Here is a 15,530-nt window from a genome sequence, read left to right as displayed (position 1 = left end):
TGAGTGTACAAAATATTAAGAACACCTTCCTAATATTGAGTTGCATCCCCCCTTTTGCCCTCAGAACAGCCTCAATGCGTTGGGACATGGACTCTACAAGGTGTCGAAAGCGTTCCACAGGGATGCTGGCCCATGTTGACTCCGATGCTTCCCACAGTTGTGTCAAGTTGGCTGGATGTCCTTTAAATATTTTCTGAATGGCACATATTCACAATCCATGTCTCAATTGTCTCAAGGCTTAAAAATCCTTCTTTAACCTGTCTCCTCCCCTTCATCTACACTGATTGAAGTGGATTTAACAAGTGACATCAATAAGGGATCATAGCCTTCACCTGTAATCGCCTGGTCAATCTGTGTCATGGAAAGAGCAGGTGTTCTTAATGTTTTGTACACTCAGTGTATATTTTGTTGTTGTGATACTGCAAAACCCAAACAGCACAGTTTAAAAACATTCAAAGGAGTGAAGTACTATTTTTATTTTATTTTAAAAAACAATCAATATGCACTTAATTTACAGAATACTGTGTACCCACTTGCCTATTGCCAACAAGCAGGTGGTAAAATTTCAGTCAATGATTTAGCAAATGAATACATGTATTGATTCTCTACATGTATTGATTATTCTATGTAATGAAGTGTCTTTGTTTTTGAGCCAATGGTGCATACTGATGGGTTCGCTAGGTTTGTTGAGAACAATTCTCAATGACGCAATCGTCTGAAACTATCACACAGCGTCTGATGGCTGAACAGTGCCCACCAGACAGCAAATCTGCATCCCAAATGGCACCCTATTCCCTATAAAGTGCACTACTTGTGACCAGAGCCCTATGGGCCTTGGTGAAAAGTAGTGCACTGTGTAGGAAATAGGGTACCATTTGGGACACAATCCATTTTATATTGATCAGAGCAATCTGGAGAGTTTGAGGCAGTTTAATTTAATACATTGTTTACAATTAAACTTCAACTGGATGTTTTGCGTGTAGCTTAAATAGGCACATCAAAGTTTGCGTCAATAAAATCTGCGGAGAGACACAGCGTCTTAATTGAGATTCAAAAGAGTACGCCACGCTCTGCTGAGTTGTCCTGTGAGAATAGAGATTAACATAAGGGTGATACTGTGGAATGACACTATCTGTCACCTCTGCTTGCTTTTCAATCAAGGCCCAGAATCTCTATCTTCCTTCATGTTGAGGGGCTGGGAAAAAGTCTGTCGGAATTTTGACTTGTTATATAAAAACTTGTGTCAATATGAGTGTTATGGATTAACAGCGTTGGGTATCCTCCTCCCCCAAACATGTTAGGCTGAACACACATGCAGCGGTGGAATATGGCTTGGATGAGAGTGATGGTGTGTGCAGGAAGGACTTGAGTGGCATTGATTAATGCAAGAACAGCAATAGGGGCTTGCATGCATTGTTAAAAACGAGATAATAGCATAAACACATCAGAAATCATCTCAGCCAAAGGTGATAAAATATCCAGTGAGACATCCCAAAATTCACTTTGTGTTGTAAGTATACAATTCATCAATAACCTCAATATAATGTTTAATTTGAACATTCATAATTAACAAAAAAAATAATAATGATATTCCTAATTTTACTATTAATAGCTCAAAAATGGGTTGATGAGGGCCCAATGCATGCTGGGGAATGTGAATCACAGTGTACATAAACCAATCATTTTGCCAACTTGATCTGGAGGGCCAGTCCCCTGAGGTACAGTGCTGTGGAGTTGTGGGCAAAGAGCTGGATAAATATTGGAAATTAAAATGCAAAACTAACTAAGGATAAAAATCTTAAGGAAGGCGAAATTGAGTAATTTTTGGGAACAAACAGAAAAATCCTCCATATTCAGGGTGACTCATTTGAAGTTCATGATATTTATAGAACGTTCACCTTTACAACGGCTCAACTGTAATCCACAGATGACCTATATTGACGACTCCATACTGTTTGAAATATAATTCAAATTCTTTCAATCTGTTTTGAATGGCATTACAATTATATTTTATATCACAAGAAGCAGTTAGTCGACTACCGTTAAGCCTCAGATAAGCCTCAGATCCACCTCAGTTTGTTATTTTCATCCACACCATTTTGTAACTGTCATGAGCCCTCTCACTCCACCGGGTTACCACCTTAATTTGTTTCCACTCTGCTCACCACTCTCTCTCTACTCAGCCTAACTAGCTCCACCTGTCCCTGCTCTGCTCGGCTCTATTACTCTGCCAGCTGCGCTGCATTACCCACTAACCTCTCCCAGTATTTATAGCCCTGTCTTTCAGCTCTCCTTTGTCAGATCGTCTGCAAAGCTCACACCCGGAACCTGTTTGCTCGCGCTTCTGGCTCACCCTGGTTTTGTGACCCCGGACCTGCCTGTTTTTTGGATACTCTTCTGCCTCAGGAGATCCAGACCTGCTTCTGCCATTACGACTCCTGACTACTCTTCAATCCCGGTAACTCTGACCAGCCTTCTGCCTTGCTACTACGTATTTTGGATTTCCCTTGAACTGTACTGCTGCCTGGTTTCATTCCGCCCCGTTGTGTCTGTGTTTCCTCCCCCAGGACTTCTGGACCACCAACCACCGGCGTCATCGGACGCATCGCTGCCACTGGGGGGAGGCACAGACCCAGCACATCGGACGGGATAACCCCTGGAGCCTTCACTCACTCCCTACATCCCTTTCCCCTTAAGTTTAAATAAACTTTCTGGTGTGACGCAATTGTGGTCCTCTTGTCGTCTGTCTGAACCGTGACAGTACGATCTGACCATCATGGACTCAGCGCACACTTCCCCCGACATGGAAACCGAAGAACCTGAGCAACCCACCGCCATGCTACGCCTGGAACACACTGAGAGAGAGCTAGGCCGCATGAGCGGCGACATCACCTCTCTGCTTCAGGTCGGCCACCAACAGCATCAGCAGTTCCAGCAGCACCAGCAGCAGTCCCAGCAGCAGCAACAACAACTCGCCATGATCATTCAACTCCTCACCAACCTGACCCCAGCCAGTCTGCCCACCAGCCCTGCCCCCGAGTTACCTGCCCCGGTCATTGCAGCCGCTGCTCCGAACCCAAGATTGGAAACCCCGAGCGGTTCAACGGCGATTCAACCCAGGTCCGGCCATTCCTGACTAGCTGCCGACTTCAGTTCTCCTTGCAGCCAAGGACCTTCGCCACGGAGGGGGCTAAAGTTGGGTATGCCATCACTCACCTGACGGGCCGAGCTCGACTCTGGGGAACAGCAGAGTTCGAACGTCAAACCCCCGCATGTGCAACCTTCGACCGGTTTGCCGAGGAGATGCTGAAGGTGTTTGACCTGGATTCACCAACCGCAGAGGCGTCTCGTGAACTGTTCAGTATTCGACAAGGCAGACGTACAGTCGCAGACCATTCCATCGACTTCCGAACCCTGGCTAGACGAAGTTCTTGGAACACACCATCGTTGGTGGACGCGTTCTTCCATAGTTTGGCTGACTATATCAAGGACGAGTTGGTCTCCCATGAACTGCCTTCCACTCTTGATGAAGCCATCGCACTGACTGTCAGGATCGACAGAAGGATACAGACCCGTCGTCGTGAGAGGGGCGCCAAGGTCCACCTACTACCGGCATTCGGAGAGATCCGACTGGGCTCCTGTCATCTACTGCCACTCACCCAGGTCAGCTTGATCAGTCTGAGCCTATGGAGATTGGGCGAGCCTCTCTCACTCCTGCAGAGCGCCAGCGACGCTCACCTCAAACCTCTGCCTCTATTGTGGAGGTGATGGACATCGTGTGGTAACCTGCCCTTTAAAGGGCCGAAGCTCACCGGGCATAGGGGGAGTCCGGTTGAGTTCAATGACCATCCAGTCCTCCGACCGCAAACCCCTGCTGCAAGTTCACCTCCGCCTCTCTGACTCAACTCACACCCTGGCTGCTCTGGTGGATTCTGGCGCGAAGCCAACATAATGGACATCAAGCTGGCACGCCAACTGGGACTGGAGAACCTCCGTTTGACACCTCCTATTCCTGCCCGGGCACTGGACGGACACTTACTCGGATCGGTCACTCATGTCACGGCCCCGGTCTTGATGGGTCTGTCCGGAAACCATCAAGAAACTATCCAGTTTCACCTGCTCCCCCTCTCCAGGCCAACCCCTCATCCTGGGTTACCCATGGCTCCGCCGGCACAACCCTCAGTTCGACTGGGTGACCGGGGTGATCAGGGAGTGGGGAGAGGACTGCCACCGAACCTGCCTGCTTGCTGCCGCACTACCCCCTCGGCCAGTACCTACTAACTCCGCCCCTGACCTCTCCCATGTCCCAGAATGCTACCATGGTCTCAGAGAGGTGTTTAACAAAGCTAGAGCCACACTCCTCAGATCCGTTGCCAGCTACACTACCGGGGCCAACCGTCGGAGAATTCCTGCTCCCACCTACCATGTTGGTCAAAGGGTGTGGTTGTCATCGAGGAACCTGCCACTCAGGGTGGAGTCGCAGAAGCTGGCACCTCGGTTCATTGGCCCATTCCCTATCATAAGAGTGATTAGCCCAACTGCTGTCCGGCTCCAACTGCCTGATTCCCTGAGGGTGCACCCCACGTTCCATGTGTCTAAGATTAAGCCCATCCATGAGAGTCCGCTGGTCCCTGCTGCGCCTGGTCCTCCTCCTCCACGGCTCGTCGATGGTGGTCTGGTTTACACCGTCCGCCGCCTGCTTCGGTCCAGACGGAGGGGTAGGGGGTCTCCAGTACCTCATTGACTGGGAGGGCTATGGACCTGAGGAAAGGACCTGGGTGCCAGCTAGTCGGATTGTGGATAGGACTCTCATCACCGCTTTCCACCAACGGCATCCTGATCAACCTGCAATCCGTAGGGGCCGCCCCAGAGGGATCCCTAACCGTCCTGCCCGCTCGGCTTCCTGTCCTGTGCCTGATCCTGTCTCGGGACCGGTCCCATCTCCCGACCACGGCCCTCCGGCTTCCTCCGAGGATGAGGACGTTCGCTCGGACCGTTCGGAGGAGTTCTAGCCCTCCTCCGGCTCCCCTCCTCCCGCCCGGCGTGGTGTTGCTCTTGGGACTTCTGGGGCCGTCCCTTGGGGGGGGGGTTCTGTCATGAGCCCTCTCACTCCACCGGGTTACCACCTTAATTTGTTTCCACTCTGCTCACCACTCTCTCTCTACTCAGCCTAACTAGCTCCACCTGTCCCTGCTCTGCTCGGCTCTATTACTCTGCCAGCTGCGCTGCATTACCCACTAACCTCTCCCAGTATTTATAGCCCTGTCTTTCAGCTCTCCTTTGTCAGATCGTCTGCAAAGCTCACACCCGGAACCTGTTTGCTCGCGCTTCTGGCTCACCCTGGTTTTGTGACCCCGGACCTGCCTGTTTTTTGGATACTCTTCTGCCTCAGGAGATCCAGACCTGCTTCTGCCATTACGACTCCTGACTACTCTTCAATCCCGGTAACTCTGACCAGCCTTCTGCCTTGCTACTACGTATTTTGGATTTCCCTTGAACTGTACTGCTGCCTGGTTTCATTCCGCCCCGTTGTGTCTGTGTTTCCTCCCCCCCCCAGGACTTCTGGACCACCAACCACCGGCGTCATCGGACGCATCGCTGCCACTGGGGGGAGGCACAGACCCAGCACATCGGACGGGATAACCCCTGGAGCCTTCACTCACTCCCTACATCCCTTTCCCCTTAAGTTTAAATAAACTTTCTGGTGTGACGCAATTGTGGTCCTCTTGTCGTCTGTCTGAACCGTGACAGTAACCAGTTAGTATACATATCCTTTGATAAGAGCAAAGAGCAAATTAAGTTTAATTCCAAAACGCCTTGAAAAAGTATTTGCCCCATTTCTGATTTTCTCTATTTTTGCAAATGTTTTATACTGAATGTTATCAGATCTTCAACCAAAACCTAATATTAGATTAAGGGAACCTGAGTGAACAAAGAACAAAAAAATGGATAATTATTTTATTTATTTAATTAACAAAGTTATGCAACACCCATTTCCCTGTGTGAAAAGTAATTGCCCCCTTACACTCTTGGTTTTCAAGCATGAACTGCTCGTTTCAAGTCCTACCACAACATCTCAATTGGGATTAGGTCTGGACTTTCCAAAACTTAAAATGTGTTGCTTGATGATGCAACAATGATGTTGGAGAAATGGTGCCGGAGAAGATGGCTGCCATTTTACAGCCCTCTAACCAATTGTACTATTATGTGTGTTTTTCCGCGTTATTTGTAATTTATTATATATATGTTTCTGCCACAGTCTCTTATGACCAAAAAGAGCTTCTGGATATCAGGACAGCGATTACTCACATAGTATTGGACGAATATTTTTTCTTCAACGAGTTGGAAGCGAAGGATATCCTACAGACACCCGACAAGGCCCAAATCGCCGTCATTCGCATGAGAAAGAGATGGAGATTGCATGGATGTAGATCGGGGTGCCTTGTAAGGATCCGATGGCGAGCGAGTAAACTGCCACTCCCATCAAGCCCATCGCCAATGTTCAATCATTTCAAAAGAAATTGGATGACCTAAGATTATGATTATCCTACCAACGGGACATTAAAAACTGTAATATCTTATGAGTCGTGGCTGAACGACGACATGGATAACATACAGCTGGCGGGATATACACTACATCGGTAAGATAGAATGGCTGACTCCCGTAAGACAAGGGGTGTCGGTCTGTGTATATTTATAAACAACAGCTGGTGCATCAAATCTAATACTAGTCTCAAAGTTTTGCTCGCCGGAGATAGAGTATCTCATTATAAGCTGTAGACCACACTATTTACCAAGAGAGTTTTCACCACAAACCGATACTGGCACTAAGACCACTCAATGAGCTGTATAAGGCCATAAGTAAACAGGAAAACGCTTATCCAGAGGCAGCGCTCCAAGTGGCCGGGGACTTTAATGCAGGGACACTTAAATCCGTTCTACCTCATTTCTACCAGCATGTTAAATGTGCAACCAGAGGAAAAAAAAAACTCTAGACCACCTTTACTCCACACACAGAGACACGTACAAAGTTCTCCCTCGCCCTCCACCTGGCAAATCTGACCATAACTCTATCCTCCTGATTCCTGCTTATAAGCAAAAACTAAAGCAGGAAGCACCAGTGACTCAGTTAATAAGGAAGTGGTCAGATGACGCAGATGCTAAGCCACAGGACTGTTTTTATAGCACAGAATGGAATATGCTCAGGGATTCTTCCGATAGCATTGAGGAGTACACCACATCAGTCACTGGCTTCATCAATAAGCGCATCGATGATGTCGTCGCCACAGTGACTGTACATACATACCCCAACCAGAAGCCATGACTTAATGGCAACATCCACACTGAGCTAAAGGGTAGTGCTGCCGCTTTCAAGGAGCGGGACTCTAACACGGACGCTGATAAGAAATCCCGCTATGCCCTCCGACGAACCATCAAACAGGCAAAGAGTCAATACAGGACTAAGATTGAATCGTACTACACCGGCTCTGACGCTCGTCGGATGTGGCAGGGCTTGAAAACTATTACAGACTACAAAGGGAAGCACAGCCGCGAGCTGACTAGTGAAACAAGCCTACAAGACGAGCTAAATCACTTCTATGCTCGCTTCAAGGCAAGTAACGCTGAAGCATGCATGAGAGCATCAGCTGTTCCAGATGACTATGTGATCACACTCTCCATAACCGATGTAAGTAAGACTTTTAAGCAGGTCAACATTCACAAGGCCGCAGGGCCAGACGGATTACCAGGACATGCGCTGCCCAACTGGCAGGTGTCTTCACTGACATTTTCAACATGTCCCTGACTGAGTCTGTAATACCAACATGTTTCAAGCAGACCACCATAGTCCCTGTGCCCAAGGACACTAAGATAACCTGCCTAAATGACTACCAACCCGTAGCACTCACGTCTGTAGCCATGAAGTGCTTTGAAAGGCTGGTCATGGCTCACATCAACACCATTATCCCAGAAACTCTAGACCCACTCCAATGTGCATACTGCCCCAACAGATCCACAGATGATGCAATCTCTATTGCACTCCACACTGCCCTTTCCCACCTGGACAAGAGGAACACCTACGTGAGAATGCTATTAGTTGACTACGGCTCAGCTTTCAACACCATAGTGCCGACAAAGCTCATCACTAAGCTAATGACCCTGGGACTAAACACCTCCCTCTGCAACTGGATCAAGGACTTCCTGACGGGCCGCCCCCAGGTGGTAAGTGTAGGTAATAACACATCTGCCATGCTGATCCTCAACACGTGGGCCCCTCAGGGGTGCGTGTTCTGTCCCCTCTTGTACTCCCTGTTCACCCATGACTGCATGGCCAGGCACGACTCCAACAACATCATTACATTTGCGGACGACACAACAGTGGTAGGCCTGATCACCGACAATGATGAGACAGCCTATAGGTAGGAGTTTAGAGACCTGGCTGTGTGGTGCCAGAATAACAACCTCTCCCTCAACGTGATCAAGACAAAGGAGATGATTTTGGACAACAGGTAAAAAAAAGAGGCCTGAGCATGCTCCCATTCTCATCGATGGGGCTGTAGTGGAACAGGTTGAGAGCTTCAAGTTCCTTGGTATCCACATCACCAACAAACTATCATGGTCCAAACACACCAAGACAGTCGTGAAGAGGGCAAGACAAAGCCTATTCCCCCTCAGGAGACTGAAAAGATTTGGCCTGGGTCCTCAGATCCTCAAAAAATTATACAGCTGCACCGTCGAGAGCATCCTTACCGGTTGCATCACCGCCTGGTATGGCAACTGCTCAGCCTCCGACTGCAAGGCACTACAGAGGGTAGTGCGTACGGCCCAGTACATCTCTGGGACCAAGCTTCCTGCCATCAAGGACCTCTATACCAGGCGTTGTCAGAGGAAGGCATAGCGGAACTTCTTATAAGCGTACGGGTTAGAATCCCACTCCTTGAAAGCGGCAGCACTACCCTTTAGCTCAGTGCGGATGTTGCCTGTAATTCATGGCTTCTGGTTGGGGTATGTACGTATGGTCACTGTTGGGATGACGTCATCGATGCACTTATTGATGAAGCCAGTGACTGATGTGGTGTTCTCCTCAATGCTATCGGAAGAATCCCGGAACATATTCCAGTCTGTGCTAGCAAAACAGTCCTGTAGCTTAGCATCTGTGTTATCTGACCACTTCCTTATTAACCGAGTCACTTGTGCTTCTGTAACGATCCCGGCGGTCTGAGTCGGGTCCTGTCTGGTGACGAGTGTTTCTGGTCGTAGCTCCTGTTTCCCGAGGGTTCGGGAACGCTCCGGGGAGCGCTCTTGTTTCCGCACCTGCTTCCCATCAGCAATCGGCACACCTGGGCCTAATCATCACCCTTCTTAGGGTCTGGCCCAACATCCAGTTCCTGCCGGATCGTTAGCCATGAACAGTATGTTTTGCCGGCGTATTAGCCTCAGTACTAGAGTTAGTGTTTGTTGTTTTGTTGCACCCTGTTGACCTGCCTGGTACTTACCTCCGTTTTTGTTCTCCCCACAGTCACTCGCCCGGAACCTCTACCCAACCTCTGCCTGATGGTCGGCGGCTGCCGAGCCATCATCGGATCAACCACTGGACCCTCTACAACTCCTCCACGCCGCCGCTCTGTTCCCTGGATTATTCCCCTTCACCCTTGGTTCAGTAAATAAACACTCACCTTTTGACACCACTTACCTTGTCCTGGTCTGCTTCTGGGTTCTGGCTTAGTAAACCGTGACAGCTTCCTGCTTTAGTTTTTGCTTATAAGCAGGAATCAGGAGGATAGAGTTAAGGTCAGATTTGCCAAATGGAGGGCAAGGGAGAGCTTTGTACGCATCTCTGTGTGTGGAGTAAAGGTGGTCAAGAGTTGTAGTGGAACAGGTTGGAGATCTTCAAAGGTGCTAAGCACAGACAAAATCCTAGAGGAAAACCTGGTTTAGTTTGCTTTCCACCAGACTTGGAGACAAATGTATCTTTCAGCAAGAATATAACCTAAAACACATGGCCAAATCTACACAATTTTTTACCAAGAAGACAGTGAATGTTCCTGAGTGGTTGAGTTATAGTTTTGACTTTAAAAATCTACCAATTTGACAGAGCTTAAAGAATTTTGTAAATACTTATGGGAAAATATTGTACAATCCAGGTGTGCAAAGCTCTTACAGACTTACTCAGAAAGATTCAAAGCTATAATCGCTGCCAAAAGTTATTCTAAAATGTATTGGCCCAGGGGTGTGAATGCTTATATAATTGAGATATTTCTGTATTTAATTTTCAATAAATGTGCAAATGTAAATGGTCAATGTAAAAACATGTTTTCACATTATGGGGTATTGTGTGCAGATGGGTGAGAAAAATAATCCATTGAATTCAGGCTGTAACACCACATAATGTGGAATAAGTCAAGGGGTATGAATACTTCTGAAGGTACTGCATTGTTTGAAACCTAGTTGATTTTATGTCAGAGAGACAAACAATCACATTTTGTTGCAAAACAAGATATATCCACCTCTACAAGGTTTTACACAGTCAAATGTGACAAATAATTACATGTTTTATAAAGAACCGTACAAATGATAGATTTGTGACATCAATATTTATATATATATATATATATACTGAACAGAAATATGAACGCAACATGTAAAGTGTTGGTCCCATGTTTTATGAGCTGAAATAAAATAAATGTTCCATACGCACAAAAAGCTTATTTCTACATTACACAGGTGCGCCTTGTGCTGGGTAAAATAAAAGGCCATTCTAAAATGTACAGTTTTGCCAAACAACAAAATGCCACAGATGTCTCAAGTTTAAAGGTCAGTATCCCGGAGTCGCCTCTTCACTGTTGACGTTGAGATTGGTGTTTTGCAGGTACTATTTAATGAAGCTGCCAGTTGAGGACCTGTGAGGCATCTGTTTCTCAAACTAGATACTCTAATGTATTTGTCCTCTTGCTCAGTTGTGCACCAGGGCCTCCCACTCCTCTTTCTATTCTGGTTAGAGCCAGTTTGCGCTGTTCTGTGAAGGGAGTAGTACAGTAGTACTAGTTTCAAGAAGGCCAGTTTTATTGCTTCTTTAATCAACACAACAGTTTTCAGCTGTGCTAACATAATTGCAAAATGGTTTTCTAATGATCAATTAGTCTTTTAAAATGATAAACTTGGATTAGCAAACACAACATGCCATTGGAACACAGGACTGATGGTTGCTGATAATGGGCCTCTGTATGCCTATGTAGATATATTCCATAAAAAATCAGCAGTTTCCATCAATACAATAGCCATTTACAACATTAACAATGTCTACACTGTATTTCTGATCAATTTGATGTTATTTTAATGGACAACTTTTTTTTTTCTTTTGAAAACAAGGACATTTCTAAGTGACCCCAAACTTTTGAACGGTAGTGTAAATCTAATTCAACCCTTCAATTCCTCCTGGCTTCTATACAGCTAACCATCAATTTGATGCATGACTCCCTACTCTTTTCAATTAAATCACATTTACTTATTTTTCTTTTTTCCCCCCCTCACAACAGGACCACGGTTTAGGAAAAACACCCATAGGGTCATGAATTACCTGCTGATCGCTTGGTATGTTTCAATACAACCACCGAACACCTTTCTCCTCTCCAAACTCAAAACAGCTCACACTATGCTTCAGAGACCTCCTTGATAAGTTAATCGGAACTATCTATTACCAAATATAGAGAAAAACTCACTGGAGTCTGAATTGACATGGGAATGAAATCAACCACAATCGAAGCCAAACAGTTGAGACGAAAACAGATGATCAGACACTGTAAATGCTTGGTACTTACCACTTTGAGAAGCAATCATCCTCTCAGCCATGGCCTGTTCTTTTGCCCCCAGTTATCACTGTTTTTCAGGCTTCTATATCTGGTTGGAGAGAGAGAGAAAGAGAGAGAGAGCGAAGAGAGAGAGAGAGAGAGAGAGAGAGAGAGAGCGAGAGAGAGAGAGAGAGAGAGAGAGAGAGAGAGAGAGAGAGAGAGAGAGAGAGAGAGAGAGAGATCGATCGATCACAGGTAAGCTTATTATCTGGTAAGTAGAGTGTGGATCAAAACATAAAGAACACAATTTCAATCAGTGTTCAAAACTAAATTGTTACGGACACTGTCAGAAATTCAGAAGAAAAGACAAAGGGATCAAAGGGAGTGAGTCATTGTTAGTAACCATTATTTACTGTGTTACTTCAAAACTGAGCTACCCCGCACCAATCCTTTTTATTTTTTTTATTTTTTTGTAGATCAGCTTTAATATTGCAGATTTTGGGTACTATCAACATAATTATATGCATCATTTCCAATCCCCCATATATATATTTTTTCTTTTTATAATATATTTTCCTTCTTTATTATTTTCCCCTAACCCTATCAACCTTCCCCTAATAGGAGTAAACTAATGGACAATAATATTTAGGCTTCTACTTCCAGCTTATACATACTACATACATTTTACGGACTGTACATTTTACATTAGTTAACTTTTTTATTTTTATTTTTAGCTACCATCAACCACTCCCATCTATCTCTGAAAACCATCCAGTTTTTATTTCTATTTGCCATATATTTTTCAACCGTGCTGTGATGTTTCACAAAAGTTCTGAACTTTGATATTCTCACAGGTTGTAAATTAAACTGAAATTGCAACCAGCTTTCTATGGCTTGTTTTAAAAATAGCAATATGTTGCAGATCTTTCATTTTCAAATAACCAAAAGTGAGAGGTTGTAATCTTAATGAAGGGAAAGAGGCTATTTTTTAACACGGGGTGAGCCATTCTTACTAATCTGATGGAGAACCAGTTCGGATTTAAGTATAACTTTTGTATAACTAAAGCCTTTAGTGAGAGGTTCAATGCTTTAATTTTATAAAATACTTTTTGCCCTCTGAATTCATATTCATTATATAATATTTAATTTTGTCAGGCTTGCCATTCAAAATAAAGTGGAATATATTTTTCTCATATAATTAAAAATAACAAGTTGTTCAGTGTAGGCAGGGCCATAAGTAAATAAGTAAACTGGAACATGACTAAACAATTAATCTGGGTGATTTTTCCACAAATAGACAATTAGCAAGATTTTATCTATTTTTGCTAACTTTCTACTAAAAAGTATTGTAGTGAGATTATTTATTTATTTCGGGATATGAATACCGAGTATGTCCACTTCACCGTCAGACCATTTTATTGGTAAACTACACGGTAATGTAAAAGTTGTATTTTTTAGCGATCCAATATGTAATATGGTACATGTATTATAGTTTGGTTGTAATCCAGAGAGTTTAGAGAAATTATCTAGATCTTCTATGAGGCTGTGCAGAGATCCAAATTGCAGATTTAAAAGAAAACATGAGTCATCAATGTACAATGACACCTTTGTTTTTAATAAGCTCTGGATTTCTAGTCCCTTGATATTATTGTTGGATTTGATTTTAATAGCTAACATTTCGATGGCCATAATACATAGATAAGCCGAACGTGGACAACCCTGTTTCACTCCTCTTGACATCCATTATTTACAATTTTACACCTGGAGTTACCATACATAACTTTAACCCATTGTATAAGATATTCTCCAAAATTGAAATAGTCCAGGCATGTACAGTACCAGTCAAAAGTTTGGACACACCTACTCATTCAAGGGCTTTTCTTAAATGTAAAAATAAATAAATAGTGAAGACATTGAAACTATGAAATAACACATATGGAATAATGTAGTAACCAAAAAAGTGGCATTCTCTCAACCAGCTTCATGAGGTAGTCACCTGGAATGCATTTACATTAACAGGTGTGCCTTCTTAAAAGTTAATTTGTTAAATGTATTTCCTTCTTAATGAGTTTGAGCCAATCAGTTGTGTTGTGACAAGGGGGGCATACAAAATATAGCCCTATTTGGTAAAAGACCAAGTCCATATTATGGCAAGAACAGCTCAACAAAGCAAAGAGAAATGACAGTCCATCATTGCTTTTAGACATGAAGGTCAGTCAATATGGAAAATGTCAAGACATTTCTTCAAGTGCAGTTGCAAAAACCATCAAGCGCTATGAAACTGGCTCTCATGAGGACCGCCACAGGAATGGAAGACCCAGAGTTACCTCTGCTGCAGAGGATAAATTCATTAGAGTTACCAGCCTCAGAAATTGCAGCCCAAATAAATGCTTCACAGAGTTCAAGTAACAGACACAAAAAAAAAAAAATGTATGCACTCACTAACTGTAAGTTGCTCTGGATAAGAGCGTCTTCTAAATGACAGAAAATGTAAAATGTAAACATCAACTGTTCAGAGGGGACTGTGTGAATCAGGCCTTCATGGTCGAATTGCTGCAAAGAAACCTCTACTAAAGGACACCAATAATAAGAAGAGACTTGCTTGTGCCAAGAAACACAAGCAATTGACATTAGACTGGTGGAAATCTATCCTTTGGTCTGGAGTCCAAATTGGAGATTTTTGGTTCCAACCGCTGTGTCTTTGTGAGATGCTGTGTGGGTGAACGGATGATCGCTGCATGTGTAGTTCCCACCGTATAGCGTGGAGGAGGAGGTGTTATGGTGTGGGGGTGCTTTGCTGGTGACAGTGTCTGTGATTTATTTAGAAGTCAAGGCACACTTAACCAGCATGGCTACCACAGCATTCTGCAGTGATACGCCATCCTATCTGGTTTGGGCTTAGTGGGACTATCATTTGTTTTTCAACAGGACAATGACCCAACACACCTCCAGGCTGTGTAAGGGCTATTTTACCAATAAGGAGAGTGATGGAGTGCTGCATCAGATGACCTGGCCTCCACAATCCCCCGGTCACAACCCAATTGAGATGGTTTGGGATGAGTCAGATGGCAGAGTGAAGGAAAAGCAGCCAACAAGTGCTCAGCATATGTGGGAACTCCTTCAAGACTGTTGGAAAACCATTCCTGGTGACTACCTCATGAAGCTGGTTGAGAGAATGCCAAGAGTGTGCAAAGCTGTCATCAAGGCAAATGGTGGCTATTTGAAGGATCTCAAATATATTTTAATTTGTTTAACACTTTTTGGTTACTAAATGATTGCATATGTGTTATTTCATAGTGCTGATGTCTTCACTATTATTCTACAATGTAAGAAATAGAATAGTAAAAATAAAGAAAAACCCTTGAATGAGTAGGTGTGTCCAAACTTTTGACTGGTAGTGTATATAAACATTCTAATCGTACATTATCAAAGCCTTTTCAAAATCAGCTATGAATACCAGGCCTGGTTTCCCAGATTTTTCATAGTTTTATATTGTTTCCGGTACTTGTCTTATATTATCTCCAATGTATCGTCTATGTAAAAAAACCTGTCTGATTAGGCTGAACAATATCCAACCATACCTTTTTAATTCTATGCGCTATGCATTTTCCTAGAAATGTAGCATCACAACACTGAAGTGTAAGGGGGTCTCCAGTTTTTTAGGGTGGACTGAATCTTTATATTTACCACCTGGGTCCTGTTTAAGTAATAGTGAAATCAGACCTTCTTGCCGAGTATCTAATA

The 15,530-nt window shown here is 44.3% G+C and overlaps 1 protein-coding gene across 2 annotated transcripts in view; it reads right to left on the bottom strand.

The window, feature by feature from the left end:
• Positions 1-15,530, bottom strand: part of LOC121534468 (leucine-rich repeat and immunoglobulin-like domain-containing nogo receptor-interacting protein 2) — a 409,153-nt gene that overhangs the window by 179,814 nt on the left and 213,809 nt on the right. For both annotated transcript variants that reach the window (XM_041841072.1, XM_041841064.1), the window contains exon 4: positions 11,817-11,895. The gene's annotated coding sequence lies outside the window, so the exon portion shown is untranslated. The remainder of the gene's footprint in view (positions 1-11,816; positions 11,896-15,530) is intronic.

Source organism: Coregonus clupeaformis, chromosome 2, assembly GCF_020615455.1.
Source record: "Coregonus clupeaformis isolate EN_2021a chromosome 2, ASM2061545v1, whole genome shotgun sequence".
NCBI lineage: Eukaryota > Metazoa > Chordata > Actinopteri > Salmoniformes > Salmonidae > Coregonus > Coregonus clupeaformis.
This window is presented reverse-complemented; position numbering and strand designations above follow the sequence as displayed.